Source organism: Chrysemys picta, chromosome 9 (assembly GCF_011386835.1).
Source record: "Chrysemys picta bellii isolate R12L10 chromosome 9, ASM1138683v2, whole genome shotgun sequence".
NCBI classification, from domain to species: domain Eukaryota; kingdom Metazoa; phylum Chordata; order Testudines; family Emydidae; genus Chrysemys; species Chrysemys picta.
The window spans coordinates 15324492-15346348 of record NC_088799.1 but is presented as its reverse complement, the minus strand read 5'-3'; the positions used below and the strand labels follow the sequence as shown (position 1 = coordinate 15346348).

Genomic DNA, 21857 nt, shown 5'->3' with positions numbered 1-21857 from the left:
GAGTCAGGAGGGAGGGGATGGGGATGGGGCAGGGAGCAGAAGGGGATGGGGTAGAGATTGGGGGTCAGGAGGGATGGGAGGGGTGATGCAGAAGGGGATGGGTGGGGTAGAGACTGAGGGTCAGGAGAGAGGGGAGGAATGATGGGGAAAGGGCAGAAGGGGATGGGGTGGAGAGAAGGGGTGACGGGGCTGGGGGCAGAAGGGGATGGGTGGAGTAGAGACTGGGGTCAGGAGGGAGGGGATGGGGCTTGGAGCAGAAGGGGATGGGGTAGAGATTGGGGGTCAGGAGGAAGGGGAGGGGTGATGCAGAAGGGGATGGGAGTACAAACTGGGGGTCAGGAGGGAGGAGGGGGTGATGGGGCAGAAGGGAATGGGTGGGGTAGAGACTGGGGGCAGAAGGGGATGCAGAGGTGATGGGGCTGAGGCAGAAGGGGAAGTAGGGGTGATGGGGCAGGGGCTGGGGGGCAGAAAGGGGTGGGTGGGTAGAAATGGGTCAGAAGGGAGGGGATGGGGGGTAGAGACTGGGGGTCAGGAGGGAGGGGAGGGGTGATGGGGTAGGGGCCAGAAGAGGATGGGGGTAGAAACTGGGGGTCAGGAGGAAGGAGAGGGGAGATGGGGCAGAAGGGAATGGGTGGGGTAGAGACTGGTCGCAGAAGGGGATGAAGGGGTGATGGGGCTGGGGGAAGAAGGGGCTGGGGTGGAGAGAAGGGGTGACGGGGCTGGAGTCAGGAGGGAGGGGATGGGGATGGGGCTTGGAGCAGAAGGGGATGGGGTAGAGATTGGGGGTCAGGAGGAAGGGGAGGGGTGATGTAGAAGGGGATGGGGGTACAAACTAGGGGTCAGGAGGGAGGAGAGGAGAGATGGGGCAGAAGGGAATGGGTGGGGTAGAGACTGGTCGCAGAAGGGGATGAAGGGGTGATGGGGCTGGGGGAAGAAGGGGATGGGTGGAGAGAAGGGGTGACGGGGCTGGGGGCAGAAGGGGATGAGTGGGGTAGAGACTGGTCGCAGAAGGGGATGAAGGGGTGATGGGGCTGGGGGAAGAAGGGGATGAAGGGGTGATGGGGCTGGGGGAAGAAGGGGATGGGGGTGGAGAGAAGGGATGAAGAGGTGATGGGGTTGGGGGCAGATGGGGGTGGAGAGAAGGGGTGATGGGGCGGGGGCTGTTAGGCAGGCAGGGTGAGAGGGGAGTGGAGGAGCAGGGCGGGCAGAAGGAGACAGTCTGTGTGAACAGACAATGGAGCAGGGGCTTCTCCAGGCTCCCACTCCCCGCAAGGGTCACTCCACAAACACCCCCTCCCGGCCGCCTCCCCCGCGCCCAGCTGGGTTCTGCGTGAGGGGAGCATGGGCGCCTGGCCCGGGCGACTCCACGGCGGGGGCGAGGGCAGGGGGCCGCGACGGGCCAGGCGGGGACTTGCTGGGCGCTGAGGACGGCCCCAGGCGGGGCAGCTGCCGGACGGACAGCGGGCTGCCGAGCGCGTCGGGCCGTCGCAGCGGGTCCCTCCCTTCGCCCGCCCCCCGTTCACCGCCCGCCTCTCTTCTCTCGCCGCTGATTTTTTTCCACAGTAGCTGCTACTCCAGACTGTATGGTAGTGTGGGCTGGTCGCAAGTCCCCATGTGGTCCCGACATCATTGACATGGCGGAATCCCCCTGCGAGCTCTCCTGGTAGCCCCCGCCGCCCGCCGGGCTCTCACCGGACTGCCTGCCGAGGACGGGCTCGCCGCGCCCGGGCCGCTCACCCCGCCCCCGTTTCAGCCCCTGCGAAGGTAAGGCGGCGTCCCTGGCCCGGCCGCGGAGCGGGGCAGCCCCTGGCGGGGCTCACGCCGAGTCCCCGCGGCTGCAGCAGCCGGGAGTTGGGGCAGCACAAGCGGAGCCCCCCGGGGTTAGTCTGTGGCTCCCCCCACCCACCCGTTTTGTTTCGGCGGAGAAGGGCCGAGGCAGGGCGGGGGTGGGCGCGCCGCGCACCCCGCTTCTTGGAGCCGGCGGCTTGCACGGAGCACGGGAAGCGGCAGCACTTTGCAGAAAGTTTCCCCCATTTGCCGGTGTCGGGAGGAGAGTCAAGCCAGCTTGGTTCTCGTGCTCCCCCCCCGGATTTATGCACCCCCTTATTCCTCTGACCCCCCCATCATAGGGCTCGTGTAACGCCCCCATCCCCCACAGCATCCCGGGGGGAATAGACACAGCCGGGACCATCTGTCTGCTCTTGGGGCGGCCCCCCTGTAACCACACGTTGCAGTGCAGAGCGGCGGGGGTGTGTGTGATTTTTTTTTTTGAGGGGGAGGGAACGGGGCTCCGGGGTGGAAAGTGGGAATTTTACAGCCCTGGGGGTGGTGGCCGAAATGCTGACGCCTCCTTTCGAGCAGGCTGGTGTCAGGGCTCGGCCTGGGGAGGGGAAGCAGCAGTTTGTTTGGGGGCCGGGAGACACTCCATCAGAGCCTAGTAATCCAGAGAGGCTCCGCGGAGCGCTGCCGGACTCAGCCTGGCCTTTCCCTGCCCCCTCCGCATCACCGCGCCAGCCCGCACTCCCTGCCCCGTCTCCTCTCCTCGGCTCCCCCACCGCCTCCTCCTCGCTCCTTTCTTTGATAGTCATCCTGCAATGGCAATCTGAGCCGGAATGGAAAATCGGCTTTAAACTTGGAAGAGGTTTTTGTGTGTGTGTGTGGGGGGGAGTCTCCCTCCCTCCTCCCCAGCCTCTGGCTCCCTGCAGGAGGAGCTGTGTGTGTGAGATTAGAAGGGAGGTTGGAAGTCTGTGCCCTGAGGCTGGGTTTGGGAGCAGGAGGCGATGGGTGCGGGGGGAGAGAGAACCTCCGCTCTGCGGCCAGCACGTACTGTCTGGCCCCTCTGCCCGGCTTGGGGAATGTCACCCGGGTGAAGAAGCCAAGGCTCCTCCTCGTTGCACCAGCAGAGTCTCCAGCTATCTACAAACTCTTTCCAAAATGTCTGGATCCAGGGGGCACGTTGGAGAAAAAGAGAGCGAGAGACAGACAGACCGACCCAGGCAACATCCTCCCCCTCCCGAGCCTCCCTCCCAGAACCCCTCCTTTGCTGACACCACTTTGTAAAGAAAAAATCCTGGAAACTTTATTTCTTCTGCCAGACACCTTTAAAAATGGCACGTTACCAGGAGAAAGAGCTTGAAAAATATCATTTCTTTAAAGTTTATCCTCTTTCAAACTCAGCTTAGCTCTTTTCCCCTCACTCCTGTCAAATATTTCATTTATATACTAAGGTTTTGGCTAAGGTTGTGTGGTCTGGAGTTTGAAGTAAGGAGCAATTCATCCCACCCATATTCTTTAGAATTTTTAAAAAAATTGTTACACATAGGCTTAATAATAATAATAATAATAAATATAACTTGCATTTTTAATAGCACCTTCCCTCTGAGGATCTGTAATCACTTTAAGGAGATAGTGCTGCCCTATCTCTATTTCACAGATGGGGAAATGGAGGCACAGAGTGATTACGTAACTTAAGGTCCCACAGAGAATCAGTGCCATAGTTGGGAACAGATTTCAGGTTTCCTGGTTCCCGTGCCTTCATCATATTTGTTCTACCCTCTAACTGTTTACCTTGCTGAGAAGCCTAGTGTAGACAACAGTTAGATAATGTTGTTTAAAAGGTGTTAAACACTGTCTACACTAGAGTTTAACAACATGTTAGCTATTATGCTTTTGAACGTGACCTATTTTCCTAGTCTAGACATGGGCAGAGTACTGGCTGGACAGCCTCCCTGGTAAGAGACATGCTATCCCTATCCTCATCCCCCATATCCCACAGCAGTCAGCTGGGTCGGTAAGATGGATGACTCCTTCTCCTATTAGTGGTAGCATTCTGCGTCCCTCACCCACTCCTTTCTTACCACCTGCGTGTCTCTGGGCAATAATAGAGGACCTAGTTAGGGAAGTATGCTGTTGTTGCCACCATAAGAGGAAGATATTTCTTGGCAGCATGCCCAGGGTCATTCAGGCTATGAAGTGCTCTTTCCTTATACCCTCTTCTCAGTGGAGTCTTACACAGAAGCAACCTGTCACTGCCCTTCTCCCAGTTTCTTCCAATATCTGCTCTGCCAGTCATCAGTCTCAAGGGCTCCGTGTTTTGGTGGTTACATCTCAGAGCCTAATATGACACAGGGTTCTACTGGCCCCAAAGTGCACTGTGTCATTCATTCTAGTTTGGTATGGTTTAAGTAGCTTATGCTCTTAATGTAGCCCAAGGCGTGGAAGCTGAATCAGTTCCCATTTTTGAAGTGGCTCTGCTCATGTGGGTTCATTTGAGGTCATTGCTGGGACATTGGTGAGATTTTTCATACTGTTATCCTATCCACTACCTGGCCAGATAAATGAAGAATGTCAACTTCCAAAACAGACTGTTATAACTGAATATGTAGTTTACATATACTCAATAATGACAAATATATTTTGGATGGGAAGCTTGAGGTTTTGTCTGTGGGAAGCTTGCAGTTTGAAACTATCTTTTCAATAATGCTGTCTGTTAATTAAATTTTTAATTGGAAGTGATTGTACTCCGGCTCCCAGTTTCATGAAAGCTCTTCAGGATATGGTAGTAGTAACCACCTAGAACTCAGATTATATCAGAAAGTTTGTGCACATAAATTTTTCATCAGATGTAAATTACATTAATCTGCTCACTTTATGTCTTCCATCAGCACCCCTAAGGAAAGGGATGGGGAGTCTGGACTTGTGTAAATTTAGGGGGTTAAATTTACACAAGTAAATATATGAAGAGTGTGTGTGCGTGTGTGAGAGTGAGGGACAGTTCATTTGTGAACTGTTTGGGGTTTTTTTGCCCAAAAATTTAGGGCCCAATTCTGCAAAAACTTACACGTGAGTCAAGTTTTCAGTATGAGTAAATGGTTTCAGTATTGGAACCTTACTTTTAACTTCTAAAATGTATATTATTACAAAAAGTAGCACACAACTGAATACAGCAAATGACTTTGTTCAGCCAAAATTATCTTTGTCTCTCAATCCATTTAACCACCTCTCCCACCCAAGCAAAAGCCTGAGAAAAGAGATTGACCTTTGAGATCAGTACAAGGGCCGGCAAACTCAGAATCTGTCAGACTACCAGGCAAATTAATTCCAGAGTCAAGGACCCTCCACAAAGAATGGTTTGGTATCAGGCCATTAAATCTGGGGACTTGTGTGCCTCTGTAGCTCATAACAGTGTGGTGAAACATACTGCAAGTCAGCAAGACTGAAATTTTCATTGCTGCTGTATAAGCTGACGTGGAGCTGAAGGATTTCTCAAATCAGCAGTTAACTTGCTTAGTTGATCTTCCCTGCACTACCAAGATACAGCTCTTGAGCAACAGGGAATCCTTTTAAACAAGAATATCAGAAGTAGGGTTGTTTATGACTATGGTTTAGTGTCACCGTGTGATCTGCCCCTGGAGACAGAAGGTATGTGGGAAGTGGGAAGTTCTTCAAACAACAAAGTGGAAATAGGAGCTAATAGATACACAACGGTAACAGGCCATCTACAGGCAGGAATGTTTGTGAATTTGAAAATAGATAACTCCTTAAACAGTTTTCCAGTTGAGATGTGTGTGTTAGCATTTTAATAATCAGTTCTAAACATATCCTCCCTCAGCATAACGTACTCTTTATTGGATTACAAATATCCAGGAAAAAAGATAATTTAAATTTATCTGGAATTTGTAACAGCACACTGGAGAGATTAGTCTCCTTTGAGAGCATGCTGTTACATATGCTAAATCTGTGCCCATAATCTGGATGCAAGACCATAGCATTATCAGTGTGTTCACTAGAAGATAAGTGCAATCACTCTAAACTTCAGTTTTGCACAAAAAAGCTTGTAGAGTTTCTTAATGATATGGCATTGAAGGACAATTTAAGTTTCCTTTCCTTGTGAAAGGACAAATTGCCATCACACACAGTACTAAAACGTTTAAAGGTTAAAATATACCACTTTTTGAGTGACACACTTTCTGTGTTTAAACTAATTAATAATCTTGTTACAAATAAACTGTACTGTAGATAGAAGGTAATTCACCCCTTCGGTATCTTCTAAGTAAACAAAAGTTGAAAACAAGATCTGCATCTGTAACATAAAAACAGCAAAATGTCAATTTTAACAAAGTATAATATGAGTCCTTTTCCAACAAAAATGTATTATAATACATTCAATACGATATTCTCAAAAATAACAGCATTTTCTGTCAATATACTTTTGTCAGAGATGTAAAAGTCACAGAAACTGCATACATAGATGTACATTTTGGAATAAGTATAGCACTTTAATAATATAACACTTAAGTAGACTATTGTTGTAATTTAATGACAAAAAGCCAAACTTTGAATTTGGTACTGACTCAACTCTGTTCAGATCTATTTATAAATTGAAGTCAATGGGAATTTGCCCAAGATAATGACTGAGTAAGGGCAATAGGATTTGGTCCCAGAAGTGTATATTGTAAATGTTTTTGTGATAGATTTCGGTAAAATATAGCTAGAATTATCTTTATGAAGGACTTAAAATGAAAGTTAAAAGGATCCTTAATTTAAGATGCTGATATTTTAACTATATCATATTTAACTACATATATTTAATAACTGTGGTAAGTTTATAAAAGAATTAGAGCAAATTAAAATACTTTGCAACTTCTTAAAATTACCTATTAGTATATTATTGTTAGTATTTACTTGCATGTAAAATATTCTTTGTGCAAATCATGGCAATTAAATGGGGGATGCTAAATACAGTTGGCTAAATTTTGCCCTTATATGTATGTGTTGTTCCCAGTGAAGCATTTGAGGACAAAAATTGACTCTTGCAGCTTTCTGATGTATGTGAAATTTGGTATGCTGCATATCTTATTTGTGTTAAAAGTACATATGAGCTATTGAAACTTAAACACACTTTTCCCCTTGTCTACTGAATTATAATCAAATAAGCTAGAAACAGGATTGGAGAAGATTATAGATTTTCTATGATCACTAATTTTTCTGTTAAGTTATATCCTACAATCTGTTATGAAACTCACAAGCCGTTGACAAATAATGTACCCTTGTATTTGTCAGCTGTTAGCTGCATAAAAATACATGTTATAGTTACTGTATAGAAAGTATTCCCTATTTGCCTTTCTGAGTAATACTGACTTATAATTATAGCGGCATGCAGTTATTGGTGAATGATGGTTACCATTTGGGATAATCTTCCATTTACTAAACTGAAATCATTACAATGCCATCTTATCAGAGTGACTTACCAAACATAAATCTAACATTATGAATAATAACTGTGTTGCTTTTTTTCTTTGGAGAAGGCAAACAATGCAGCTAATATTGACATCCACTATCCAGGCACCTCCTATTGCATTTGAGCCGGATTCATCAATGGTGTAATTTTGTTGACTTCAGTGAAGTAATGCCAACAATTAATTTAAACGTTTCACTTTGCATTTTTACTCATCATAAAAGATGAACATGGGAATTCTCTGGAATCTATAGGCTATATGACTCCTTGCTTTCTCTACTCTGTGATTTAAGTTCTAGGATGTAGTTGTTCCCTTGCTAAAGAGTGTATAACTTTCCTCTCCTTATGGTTATATGACATAAAGCTGCTTTATATAGGAGTATATGGAATGGTCTATCTAACACTTAGTTTGAACACGTGTATTAGACTCTCAGGGAAGAATGAATTATAAACAAGGAGTATGTTTTGTCTCTAAAAATGTGCTTTATGCTTTCGGAAGTATGCTTCATGAAGCATATTTTGAAAAGATAAGTGAGAGAAATGGCTCTGTATGTCAAGAAGCTCTTGGAATGTCATGGAACAGTCTCCCTCATCCCTGTAATCTAGTCGGCAAAACTTCAGACACATCCCACTTAATGAGTTTTTAGCCAGTTTTGTCAGGGCCTGGCATAGGAGTGGTAACTTTACTATAGTAACTTTTTTTAGTCCTCCCCTCCTGCTTCCTGTAATGAAGCACTAATATTCAGTTACATTATAGAACAAAGCAAATTCCACATCTGTTGATCTCCATGGTTTTGTAGTATTGGTTAGTTAAGCTGAGACCTGCTTTAAGGTGTGATGGTAGAGCTCCTGACCCTGGAAGCAGAAGCTGAATTAGAATGGATAGGTTTTGTTTTGGGATTCCATCTCATTGATCCATATTTAGTGCTTGATTGCTTAGCTACTTGCACCCATGCTCATGTATTATGATGCCATTGTCGGGAAAGTACATGCCTGTTTTATGACAAAAGATGAGTGTCAGAGGGCAGCCTGGATAACGTGGTAAGTAACTTCACTTGTAGGAAGTTTGGTCTCTGGCCTGGGTGCCTCATTAGTGTCACGTGCCTCTTGAGTGTTATTTATCAGTGTAGAGTAATAAAACAAGAAAGGAAAGGAAGATAATGCCTTAAAGTATCCATGAAAGCTGTAAATAGATTTCCTGTTAGGCAGTATCCAGGAAATCAAATAATGTGAGGTGTCTAAACAGACGTGAGCAAAGAAAAATGCTTTCAGGAATTCTAGTTTAGAGCACAGCTATAGCATGTAATAGCACCTACATACAGGGTCAGATCAATAGAGCAAAGATGACAGAGCCCAAAACACAAAGGTTTTGGATTTCAGACTTGTGTGCGTAAAGTTAGACGCCCAAATAACTGTCTTAGATACGTATCTAACAATGTAAGTTTGAAAATCAAGCCCGAATTGTGCATTTGCACTTGGAAGTGAGGATTGCTGCTAAGTCTCATGATTTTGGGTGTCTTTTCTTAAATCTTGAGTTCCCGAAATCTTGTTGTTATTTGAGAATCTCAGCTTTCATTTCAATGAAAAAAAAAAAAGTTTGAAAATATGAACCCCAAAGACTCCCAAATCAGAAGGCAGATAAAAAGAACCCAGTGTTTGTTTATTTTTTAAATCTCATGATTTTTTTAAGCCAAACTCATGATTTTGTATGGCATGACTTGTGACTTTTGAATGTTTGGACTTGGCAATACTGAAAAAACCCAGCAGTAGGGGATTATCCTTGATTAGACCCATTATTCTCTGCTTGGTACTAGTTTATGTAGTGAAAAAGATACAAAGTACATAGTGGTTCTGTGAACTTACGCATCACCTCTGAATTTAACCCAGTAAGTTACACAGTGATAAGTAGGTCTAACGGGGTCCAGGTTGGTATAATTTATGTGCCATAGGGCTGGGAGAATTTTTGTAAACTGCACCAACTGCACTCTCCCTCTGCTGTCGCAGGTCTGTCTGCGTCCGGGCCGCTTCAGCGGCTGTGGGCTCCTTTCCATCTGCCCCCTGCCCCCATCACTGGCAGGCAGCCGACTAGCTCAGAAGGGTGATGGTGGGGGAATAAACCTGGTACTGTCCGGGCTCGGGGAGGGGCACTGCGGTCCGGAGCTGGGGGAAAAGCATCTCTTCCTGCCGCAGCCCTGAGCACTTGCGTGGCACTTAATAGGCAGCTGTGCAGTCGCTCAGCTTAGAGGGAACTCAGGTCTTGACATATGTTCACAAAAAACCTGTGTAATTTCCTGCGTGGGCAGTCGGCTACAGTCATGTTGTGTGTGAGCCACTGAGCCCTTCCTGGTGTTCTCACATTGTAAGAGTTATTCCTGAGGGCATTCTGTGCCAAAAAATTAAAACTTCTGTGACAATATTCTAAAATTCTGCAAAATTCTGCAAATTTTATTTGTCAAATAAATGTGGAGGCTGTAGCATGGCATTGGAGAGCACAGACCACTGGAGAGATCACTAGGAGATCACTGTGCACCCCTTACCCCTTCCCACCCAGGACACAGACTCAGCAGTGTGGCTGCACACAGCCCTGACATAGTGCAAGGACCGGGCCTGCCCCAGAAACATCCCAGGGCCCTGCCCCTCTGTGCCAAGTGCACCAGGTGTGGGCAGGCAGGCTCAACAAGGCAGGATCCAAGTGTGGAGAGGCTTAGTGTGGGGGGATCTAGGTGTGAGTTGAGAGGGTTCTGTGTCGGCAATCTGGGTGCGGGCAGCTCAGTGGGGGAATCTGGATACGCGAGGGATCTGGATGCACACGGGCTTGATAGGGGGTTCTGGGTGCAATGATAATTGGACTCTGCAGTGGGGTCTAGGTGAAGGTGGTTGGAACTAAGCAGGGGTGGTCCAGGTGCAGGGGGAGAGGGGCTCATGGGAGGAGGGAGTTCTGAGTGTGGGGGAGTGAGGCTCGTGGGAGGATCTGGGTATGAGGGGGTCTGGATGCATGGGGGTTGGGTGGATGAGGGAGCAGCTCCCTGTACAGGGATACCTCCCCCTGCAGTTGAGGAGTGATGGGTGCAGGAAGTGTGTGTGTGGGGGCAGCTGGGGAGTTTGCAGAGCTTCCTACAACTAGGGGAGAAATCTGGGGGTGGGTCTGACTCTGTCCTGGATGCTGTGCAGGGGAAGAGGAAGTGCTGTCCTCCCTAGCCCAGCTGGGACTAACAGCTGAGCCTGGCGCAGGGTAGGAGCCACTAGCCGGGTCTTCCCCAGTCCCACCCTCTGCCTCAAAGTGATTTACCTCTCTGCTAGCTGCCCTGGGCACTCAAAACATACTGCTGTTGTGGCTTCCCTTTGCTTCCCTGTCAGAAGGTAATTTTTCTGTGGGGAAGCAAAGAAATTTGCAGGGACTACAAATTCTGCACATGCACAGTGGTACAGAGTTCCCCCAGGAGTAAAGAGTGGTCCTGAGTATGTCAGCTGCTTGTGCCACTTTTGATATGGGTCTGGGGGAGAACTAGCTTCCTGTTTGACAGTGTGGTTGGGTAGCCAAAACACCCATGGTTGATTGTGTTCCATACACATCATATAATGTATGTCTGGATGCACAATTAATAGTTTGCATCTAGCAAACTAAGTTTAGGTTCTAAATTCAGTTCCATGAATGGAGATACTATGGTGGTGGGTGCTATAGAAAACCTTAAGTAAGCAGGTAGCTAGAAGACAACTTTTAAGAAAGGAATTATAGTTGATGATTTGTGTTACTATATGGTATGTCTGCTCATTGAACAGGTTGATGTTTTTTATACATTCCTCCTTTGTCCTCCAAAACCCCTTCTGGATGTGTGGAGGGGATGAGGAGGTTTCTATAAGTCCTTGCTGCCACCCAGAGAATTTTCCCTCCATTCACTTTTTCCATTTAGTTCTCCCACATTTAGTTTGTTACCTACTTAAGGCAGAAACTGTGTCTTCTCTTTGATTGGACAGTAACTTGTACAACAGGAGTTATAGATTTGATTGCCATACAAATAATAATAATAATAAATAAAAACACCCTGTGTTATGTTCAAATTGTGGTGGTGTTTTTTAGCACAGACGTGCTAGACACACTTCCTTCTGGAGCTTATGAATTTGCCAGAGATGTCTTAATTGACTGACCTAAAGCTCTTCCTCCTCCCTCCCACAGGTGTAGGGATGAATGAACTGTCAGTACAGAGGGGTGGGGCTATTTACCAACTGCCTACAGTGTTAGTGGCTTTTGAGGTGGTATATCTGGCCAGGGCTATGACCTGCATAACAATGATAGTCATGGCATGGTCCCTGACTGCCAGCGAAACTGTGCTGGGGCAGAGAAGATGGGGCGGGGGGGGGAGTACTTCCCTACCAGATTTAGAAAGAGACACTTTCCAGTGTGGTCCCACTACGCCAGTGGAGGAATTGTTTCCTTTCATAGTCGTTGCCTCTTGGCTGAATTGCCTTCCCCCACCCCCATAATGTTTTTTTGCTTTATAGGGGGCACGGCATTACCAATTGTGGGTCTCTGACATCTAATTATTTTTTATAATTGGGGTGGAAATACTGAAACCTTTCCAAGTGAATACATTGCAATAAGTAGAGTGATTGCAGTGTGAAGAGTTGGGTAACTAATGTGGCATGATAGTTCAAAATAAATTGGAACTTTCTGACACTGTGGACGGGTTAAGCTATAGCAAGGGCTGAAATTACTGACTAATGTTATCTTGTATCATAAAAACAGAAGCCTGGAATGCACTTTGAACCAAGTTTGTTGTTTCAGCTAAAAATAAATTTGTATGAAAGTATATGATAGTATAACGCGCTCATTCTTTTGTAGCAATTCTATAGGAACAGTTGCATTGCCAGATGGAACCTGATTTACTTTTTACTGTGTTTGCTTACTGAACATTCCTCAGCGTGGATAGTGAAACTATATTGGTCCATTTCAGTCAGTTGCTATTCAATTTAACTTAGCAGGTGCTAACACAATGTTGATGTGTCTGGGTTTCCAACACTTCAAGGGAATACTTATTTCTATAGTTTATTTTAAACCCCCTCTTTCCAGTCACATAAAATTAATGAAAGTCTTTCTATTCAAAATAGATTTTGTAAATTAATTTTTAAGCAAAACCTGTTGGGCCTGAAAATGCTACTTTAATTCACCATACCATAGTTATGGGTGGTTGGGCTGGAAGGCTGTTGCTTTAACAAAGGTGAGAAATTTGTTCCTATTCAATTGCACCTTGTGTAGGATGACAACAAGTTTTTCAAATGCCAGTTTCCACTGAGTCATCTCTTGAGTTCAGTAATGGGGCACTGCTAGCTGTTGTCAAGTATTCTGCATTGGCAGATTGACTAGGGAACTTGTTGTAAGGGCTACTTTGAAGAGGATTGTTGCAAGCGTTATTTTGTAATGGTGGAAAGTGTTTGTCTGAAAATACTGTATCTCAAAACAAAATGCAGTAAAGGAAGTAACTGTTTATCTTATTCTATATTAAAAAACAAAACATTCTTCCTTCTGCTAATGAGATGTTTCCATCTGTGGGACCATCATGTGTTTCAGTGGATTGCTCCATCTAGCTTATTCATTAATCAAGCACACATCTGATAGAGTTGTTCTTTTTCCATGTACAGTCAACCGAAAGAGCAGCTGTTCAGTCATCTTTACTATGCAGTGATACTATTATTTATTATTTGTTTTATGGTAGCACCTAGAGACCCTAGGCAGCCTCAGAGTCCCAGTCTTCTAAGGATTCAAGAAAAAAGGGTCCCTCTCCTGAAGAGCTAATGATCTAATGACTGTACTAACTGAGATTTAAAAAACAAACAAACATGCATTTAAATAGGCTAGCTCTATGCAGATATAGCTGTTTTAGATTTATATCTTATTTATAAAAAGAAAAAAATACAAATGTCAAAAGTGTCTGCTGGCCATTTACCTATACATAATCAATTGATAAGTTTCCAATAGGCATCAGTTAGAAGTAGGGCTTGAAGAGAGATTTGCAAGTGGGGCAGTGGTTTTTCTGATTAATTTGCCGAGGGTATTCCTTGCATAAGGAGCAGCATAGAAGAAAGTGATATTGCTTGTGGGACTAGTGAACAAATTGATATGGAAGCTGGCATCCTTGGTAGAGTGGGGGGCAGGGATGCTTCACAAGTGGATAAATAGAAAGGAGCTAAATTGTAAAGACCAGTAACTTGCACGTGATCCTGTGGGGATTTTGGGGACGAGGGGGAGAGCAGGGGAGAACAATGTGGTCAGAATGACTAGACAAGATACTCTTCACAGTGTTTTGAATGGACCTGAAGGGAGTGAGTTGGGTGTTAGGGAGAGTTAAGTGGAGAAGGTTTCAGTAGTTGGGTTTTAGTAGTAGGAGACAGCAGATGATGGGTTTCTGAATAGCAGTGTTAGCTGTTTGGACAAATGGAAAATGATGTATTTTGGAGATCTTATAGAGGGGGAAAAAACAGCAAAATTTGGATATGGCCTAGATGTGTGGGTCAAGACAGAGGTTGGAGACAGGACACCCAGGTTTTGCTCTGGGTGGCAGGGAGGTGCATAGTGTTGCCAACAGCGAGGGAGAGTGGGGAGATGAGGAGTTAAACTTAAGTCTGAAATTAAACTTCAAAGTACAAATTTCAGGAGGTGTTGTCAGAAAGGGACTCTGAAATGCTTTACACTGAGTTTGTAGAGCTGAACATCTTTGTTTTTTCCCCCCCTTTAAATAACTGACATTTATTTAGAAGAAAGAAGAGGCATCAGAGCCACAAAGAGGGTACTTTTACAAGAACAGTTTAAAGAAAAAATGGGATCTTAAATCTTGTGCAGTGCAAAATGATTTGTTAGTTTAAGTGAGTGCTCCACTAAGGAGAATCAACTTTTTATGCTCTACTTCTGCATGTTTTCAGCTGTCTTTGGAAAAATACAAGCCTGTTTTCTATTGGAAGACAAGAAATACAGTAGATGTCCTGGACATAAAGACAAGGATTAATTTTGTCAGTTTAAAAATTGAATATATTGCCATTTAGATTCATTACAGTATATCTCATTGTGCCAAAACAGTGGAAATTCTTGATCTAGATTATTATAGGTGCTCCGGTAGTCTCAGTAATTCATTTTTATCTACTCTGAGGATCAGAGCACAACAGAATTTTCTGAGAATTGTCCATGTGCTTATGAGTCTTCCTGCTCTTATGCTGGAACAGCTGTTACCTGTGTCACTTCCTTGCACAATGCTTGATTTAACATCCTTAGGCTATGTTTGTCAATAAAGTAAAAGAGCAAATAAAAAAGGTGCTTCATATCAGCTGAATCTCAGTAGAGAGCAACTTATATGTCAAAAATAAAGTGACTGTTGTTTTCATATTTATGTGGACTCTAGAAGTGTTGTGTTAACATTCAGGAAACATCACGGTGGATCTGTAATGATGTCTGAAGTCATAGAAGTTATCAAGACTATTTCCTAGCATTCCACCATTGCATCTTCACCCCAAATTCTGGATTCTTTCAGTACAGAAATCGGCACTGTACCTCCCATGAATGTCAGGGCTGGTAGCTGTCTTACACTGCCTTATTACTAACCACTCTTGTGCTATACCTGGTTTAGTTTAATACTGCTTTTGTCTCTAGGACTTGATCCTGATCCTAGTGACTCCAATAGGAGGTAGTATTTTTGCTTTGTTTTGTAACCTCAAAGGAAATAGGATTGTGTCCTTCACGCTTGTGGATCCTCAGTTGATTGTATCCATTGGCCTGGTTGGGTATGTCACCCTGCAGCATGTTCGCTGATCTCTATCAGCTTTTTTGTGCAAATGCTCCATAAATGTTGTTCAACTATTTACCTGTTCATTCACCTTCCTATCCACCCACTCACTGGCACGCACAAGTCCACAAAATGTCAAAAGTCATGGACATTTATAAAAGCTCATGGGGAAATAGTGGTCTCTGACTCCTGAGAGCTGAATGCAGTGTTGTTATAGCTGTGTTGGTCCCAGGATATTAGAGAGCAAGGTGGGTGAGCTATAAACTCGAAAGCTTGTCTTTCTCACCAACAGAAGTTAGTCCAATAACAGATATTACCTCATCCATCCTGGAGAGCTGTTATAGATAGGCAGACTTAGTATAGCTAGGTTAAAATCAACACCCCATCAAAATCCAGTAAACTCATAATTTGGGCTAGTATTAAATCCATAACTCACTTTGCTGTATGCAGGTACCTGAGCTACAGCAGTTTACACAGACTATCAAATTGGTTTGTGCTGAGGCCCTCCCTGATGTAGGATTGTTGTGTGCAGTGTTCTTAAGGTGCAAATGTGGAGCTAAAAAAAGAGTGTGAGCCTCAGCTATGAATTTCCAATTTTAATTTCCAGTTTAAGGTTAATCCCAAACTTTTTTAACTGTGATTTGTGTGTTTAAATGTGTTTGCTTTTGCTTTTTAATTGCTACTCAAAAAGTAATCCTGGTGGAAGTTAGAGAAGAAATGTTCAAAATGCATATTATTTTCTTCATCTTTTGAATGATAAAAATGCAGATATGTCTTCAAAGGAATGGAATATGCTTTTATGCTTTTAAAAAGTATAATATCTTACTGTAATTGTTATTTTAGAGACAGTATGGTTGCCTGATGCATATTTACTGGAGTCTCAATTTATTTTTTTTAAACTTGATAGAGCCACAGAAAACTGGTCTGTTAAACAATATATAAGAGCAAAGTCTTGTTCTTGTTTTTTTATCAACCTGAATTTAGGGCCAAATTTTTGGCCGCACAATGTGGGCCCACCCTGCATTTGTGCACACAAATGGGTTTTTCCAGGGTCTGTGTTCATTCTTGCAAATGCATGACTTATACCCATAATTAAAAATGTGGTTCTAAGTCACACATTCAAAAAAGTTTTGGCCTGATCCTTGTTGTCACTTAGCCATGGAGTGAACAGGATGGAACTGTTCAGCTCAGTGACAGATTATTGATATTATAGAGTCTAACAACTTCATTATTTCACTTTCACTAAGTCCACTATAGTAAAAATGGTTTGGATATTGTTTGCATGGGTACTGTTTTAAAGATATTTTTCTAAATCAAATAATTTGACTATTATGGGCCAGATTTTCTTCTGTAGTAAGTGGACACAGTTTCATTTGTTTCCATTTATGACAGCAGAAAATTTGGCTCTGTATCTGCATCCAAAGTCTCCAATGGGTTAAAAGAAAGTGAGCCGTCTCTAGAGTTTAGGAGTTCTAAAATAATGAGCCTTTAAACTTTTAAAATTGCTAAATTTATAAATCCCACTCTGGTTTTAGTATAAAACCATTCTCTCCCAAACTGACATTGTTAATGCCATCTTTTAGGCTTTTGCAAATTTTTATGGCTGGAGTTATAACAAACCTCAAAAAAACCTAGAGCCTCAGAAACAGCACCCCTATAAAAAGAATTCAATAAGACACCATCAGTGCTACACCATGCCATTATTATTACATTAGGATAATAAATCCTGTTAATAGGCAAGGAGCTCATGGTTGATTCAGATTTTGTCACTGTACATTATGTTCCAGCTTTGATTCATGAAAGTCTAACAATTTGATTCTTCTAATGTGATTTCACATGGAACACCTGGAATTGCTGCTGGTGTACCATAAATTGCATGATATTTGAAGTGTTAAGTAAAAAGAAATAAAGGGTCAAATTCTGTAGTACTTAATGGAGCAAAACTCCCACAGAACTTGGTCCAAAATAAGGGGGGGGAAATGACCCAAACTGTTAAATAAATACTCTGCCTGCACTTAAATAAAACAGATTTGATGTTAGTTTCTCATGCCTTTGGGGTAATTTACTTGTTTGATTAGGTTCTATTGAGTTTATGGCTGGGGATATTTTTGCTATTCCATACATAAACTGTTCTAAGAGGTTTATATTTTTGCTGACTTGGCCAGTTCATTGGTGCTTATCATAATAACCAAACAGAAGATACATGTCTTGGTTCTGGCTGTCTGTCTGAGACTTATTTAGACATAGACAATGCACTGTAACTCATTTAAAATCCATTAATCACATGGAGATATGTTACAGGTGGCAATGGTTGCTATGCAGAGCCGTGACAATGGCTGTGCTTGCTGGCAGTGTTGAAATGGAGAGAAATCATGTAGCTACATGATTTTCTTACTGTTTTTATAAGATTTTATATGGGCAACATTTTATCAGCTATATTTCCTTCCCCCCTAGGTGATCTTAGCAGGAGCATCCAGATCTGTTAAACTGCTTTGTGCAATGGCTAGGAAATGGTTATATTTGTGCAAGTTATGCAGCCCTACTGCAAGGACCTGTGTGGGCAATATAACCAAAGGGATCTCTGATCTTTTTCACAGCAGTGATTGTCTAGTTCTGGATAATAACACAAGATGCAAGAGTGAGCCAGGTCATTGAGAAACTTCTGTAACCACAATCTGTTTAGCATTTAGAGATGACTACATTTTGATTTTCAGTGTTGTCTGAATAGCCTGCATCAAGATGTCGCTGGGAGTTGTTGGATTGGTCTTCAAGGACAATGTTTATATATAAACATCAACAGTTTTATTTCCTCTTCATATTTCTTGCTCATTCAGTAAAAGAAATATCCTAGACCTTGAGCAAGCTGCTGTATGACAGTTTGTTTCTCCAGTTTGCCAACTGTTGCACAGTCTTTCTGTTGGCAATGCTATTGTTTTAAATATCTTCTCTGCGCCAACTTTGTGTCCTTTATCCAGCTAGCCAGTAAGTTGTTTGGGACACAGCTTATTAAATGTGACATACCTTAAAGTGTCATATTGGCTCTGAGGAGACAAAGCAAATGGGGTTACTGGTACTAGTCTACTCTGCAAACGGAAATAGAAAAGATAGGAGAGGTAGAACATGGAGGGGTAAGAGCGAGAAAGGGTAAGCAGAAGCAAGATGAAGGGAGGGAGCAGTCTGAGAATAGAGAGCATAGCACCATTTCTGATAAATGGGGAGGCTGGCTTTTTTGGAGCACTTTTGATCTGTTGTGTTAGGGATTGATAATTACAATAGTACAAGATCCATGATAAGCTGTAGATAGTTTCTTGGACAAGTGCCAAAGAACCCCTCTCCTAAACTGATGGACCAGTGGTAATTTTAAGGTTTCATATCTTCCTCCCTGTCAGACTTGGAATCAGATATTATATACCGTTGGAGAGTTAGAAATGCTGTTCCTATTCTCAGGTGTTGTGTCTGTATGGCAGTGAAAAGTGCTTCCTTTGGGGCACCAGACACAATTTTGAGACTGTTGGCTTGGTGAACCTGTCATCATTTAAGAACCTACAGTATCCTGTAAATGAAATATGGACAAACCTATTAACATCCTGTCTCATATGTGACTACAATTGGCTTTGCTCAAAGGTGACATTATCACTGTTCAGTTTTAGCACTGAGGATAGGGCAGATTTATTTGGAAACACTTTGTTTTTACTGCATCTGTAAAACTCCGGTGAGTGCTGGATAGGATATGAGTTGCTCCCTTCTGGCTATGCATTAGCAATGTGGCAGTTACTGATCTGTCAGTTTACTTTGAGAAGGAATTACATACATTTTGGCCCAATGCCTGGTCTAGCTCCAGATGGTCAGGAAAGATTTTGTATTCAAGTCAGAAAGTATATTGGAACTGCAGGCTGGATCGGTCCACTTTTCTCCTCTTATATCCTCTGCAGAGTTATTTTTCTATTAATTATGTGAAAAATGGTTGCCTCAATTCATTGCCTTGACTGCTCAGCTGTGCCCAGGCTCAAGGAAGTAGAAGGCTAGTGCGTGAGGCCTACCTCTTTTCAAATTTTCAAATTTTTTTTTTTTTTTTTTTTTTTTTGCTGGTGCCTCCTCTAATAGGGCCATGTTGGATGGAATGTTTCTGGTTCTTCAACGAAGTGTATAAGACCCAGATTGTCAAAAGTATTTAAGCACCTAAATCCCCTGAAGATGTGGGATTTAGTTGCATGACATGAGATTAAAGGTGTTTCTCTGAACACTGGATCAGAGAGAGATGAAACTGCATACAAGATACTATTGAGAATAATTATGTTTAAAGATTTCAGGATGTAAGTGTTGAGAAATACTTTTTTTTTTTTTTTTACACCCACAGTCAAAAAATTTTTCCTTGGGGGGGAGAGGGGGCGGAAAGGCATTTTTCACCAGGAAACTTTAAAATGTGTTTAGGGTGTATGTGAGGGTATGGTGCTTTTTGTTTTTGTCTTAATTTGGTCTCAAAATTCAGATTATGCTCTGCATTTAAATACTGGATGCTCACACACTATGTTCCATTGCAATGCTATTCTGACCGTTTATTAATGTAGGAAATTTGAAGATTATTAAGAAAGTGTTATTTCATTTACACTTCTGTACCCATGGTTACACATGGTGTTAATATGAACACACAGACAGGATCTTCATGTGCCCTTGGTTTGTGTAGATTGCGCTGGTTGACAGACACAAACAATTTAGTGAACATTTAATTAATATCTTCTGTATGATTCTTCAGACCCTAAAGCTTGTATCAACTTCTTTAGCAGTCCATTCCCTGGACAAATCAAAACCAACTGATAATTTAATTGACCATTTAAAATATATTAAATAGAAATGCAGTCCCCCAGGTCTGCTGCCACATCTCATACAGTAAAATCAACGCCTTACTGCAGATGGGATGCAGCATTGACCTCGCAGTAGATTGGATATATTAAAGTGATGGATCACATGCTTCTTCTCTAAAGAAACTAAAAGGACAGACTACTGTATCTATTTTCAAATTTGGTACCGTTTAGTATAGTTGTTCTAGATTATGAACATGTAAACACAAGTATAGATCACTGAGTTTCAGTTCCTAAGTCTTTAATTTTAAGTAGAACAGAATTTGCTTTTCTATTATACCTACCATGCCCAAGATAATCTGAACATATATTCTATTTTTGTATTAGGATTTTTTCATTTTCCTATTTAAAAAAAAAAAACAGGTTGACTTGAGCGTGAAGGGGAAACAGTGAAGCTGACGTTATTCAAAAGTGATGTCATGCACAAAGTAGGCAACCAGGGTAGGGGGAGAAGAGAGAAATAAAAAAATATTGTTTTCTCTAATCTTTCAGTTTAGGAGCTACTTGTAACCATAATAGGTGAACATTCTAATATGGTTGCTATAGTCTGTTCTAGCCATGATTGGGTGTTGCTGGAGCATTACTAAATATTGAAGGTTGAGATTTTTCAAAGCTGACTAAGAGATTTAGGTGTACGATGACCATCAAAGAGAAAGGGAGATTAATGAGATTTATTTCCCCTTCTTCAGGTCCTTGCACACCTGCAGAATGTTATACCTGGTGTGTGCACAGAGGGAAGCTAGGATGCCTGATGGTATAAAATGACTCCAGTGAGGTCTGGTCAGCTGTTATAGCTCTGTTTCGTCCTCCTTCTAGCATTCTTCCTACTGGACAAGCCAGCTTTTCCCTTAGAGCTGGATACATCAACAGAGTTCAGTATCTTTGAAAATATTTCTTGGGCCCTCAGTAGTTAGGATAACAAATATGACCTTTGATTCTCTTTCTTTTGTGCTGAGCTAAGCCATCCTACTGTTGCTTTGTGCAGAATTAGTCAAGTGCAGAAGAACCGTGTCATGTGAAAATGCTAACATCGCTATAGTGCGTGTATATGTCATAGAGAAGTTGCAGAACTGTCAGCAATAAATCATGAAAAAGGGAACCATGCAATTAGAATGGCTGCCTTCTGGGCATGTAAAATTTGCTTTATATTAATTAGTCATCTTTAAGAATTGTGCATTTCCATTGCTGTTTAATGATCCAAAAATATATTAACCCTATCTGAAGAACATTTGATTTCTTTTTTGTTGTTGTTGCTGTTGTTTAGTACAAATGGTAGTTTAATAAACTAATCTATTTTTATTTGGAACTTACTCAAAATGTGGTAAAGAGGATTATACAATTAATATTTTTTGGTTTTCTGCATATCAACTGATAAATAGTAACATCTAGGTTTACAGGCATGTTAGAAAAGGCCTTCAGCTTTTTGCCTAATGCCAAAGACTCATATACTTGGGGCTTGTCTACTATTAGCACTTTACAGCGCTGCAACTTTCTTGCTTAGGGGTGTGAAAAAACACACCCCTGAGTGCTGCAAGTTTCAACGCTGCAAAGTGCCAGTGTAGACAGTGCACCAGCGCTGGGAGCCACACAGGTGGTTTTTTTTATAGCGCTGGGAGAGCTACTCGACTACGCAAGCCACATTAAAGTGCTGCCGTGGCAGCGCTTTAATGTTGCTAGTGAAAATGTGTCCTTAGATAGTAGAGTACACCTCTACCCCGATATAACACGAATTCTGACGTAACGCGGTAAAGCAGTGCTCCGGGGGGGCGGGGCTGCGCACTCCGGCGGATCAAAGCAAGTTCGCTATAATGTGGTTTCACCTATAACGCAGTAAGATTTTTTTGGCTCCCGAGGACAGCGTTATATTGAGGTAGTGGTGTATATGGGATTATTGTGGCGTTGCTACAGTACTGAAGCTATGCTGGCATAACACATAGTGTAGATAGAGCGTACAACTCCTCCCAAAGCAATGATAGGTCAGTGGAAACATTC

The 21857-nt window shown here is 42.9% G+C and overlaps 1 protein-coding gene across 4 annotated transcripts in view; it reads left to right on the top strand.

Moving 5' to 3' along the window:
• Positions 1-1559: 1559 nt before the first annotated feature.
• FNDC3B (fibronectin type III domain containing 3B) overlaps positions 1560-21857 on the top strand; it is a 369204-nt gene continuing 348906 nt past the window's right edge. For 2 of the 4 annotated variants that reach the window (XM_042853768.2, XM_005299260.5), the window contains exon 1: positions 1560-1764. The gene's annotated coding sequence lies outside the window, so the exon portion shown is untranslated. Of the gene's footprint in view, positions 1881-21857 lie in introns of all 4 variants that reach the window. The other 2 variants (XM_042853769.2, XM_065557752.1) reach the window with 2 other exon arrangements.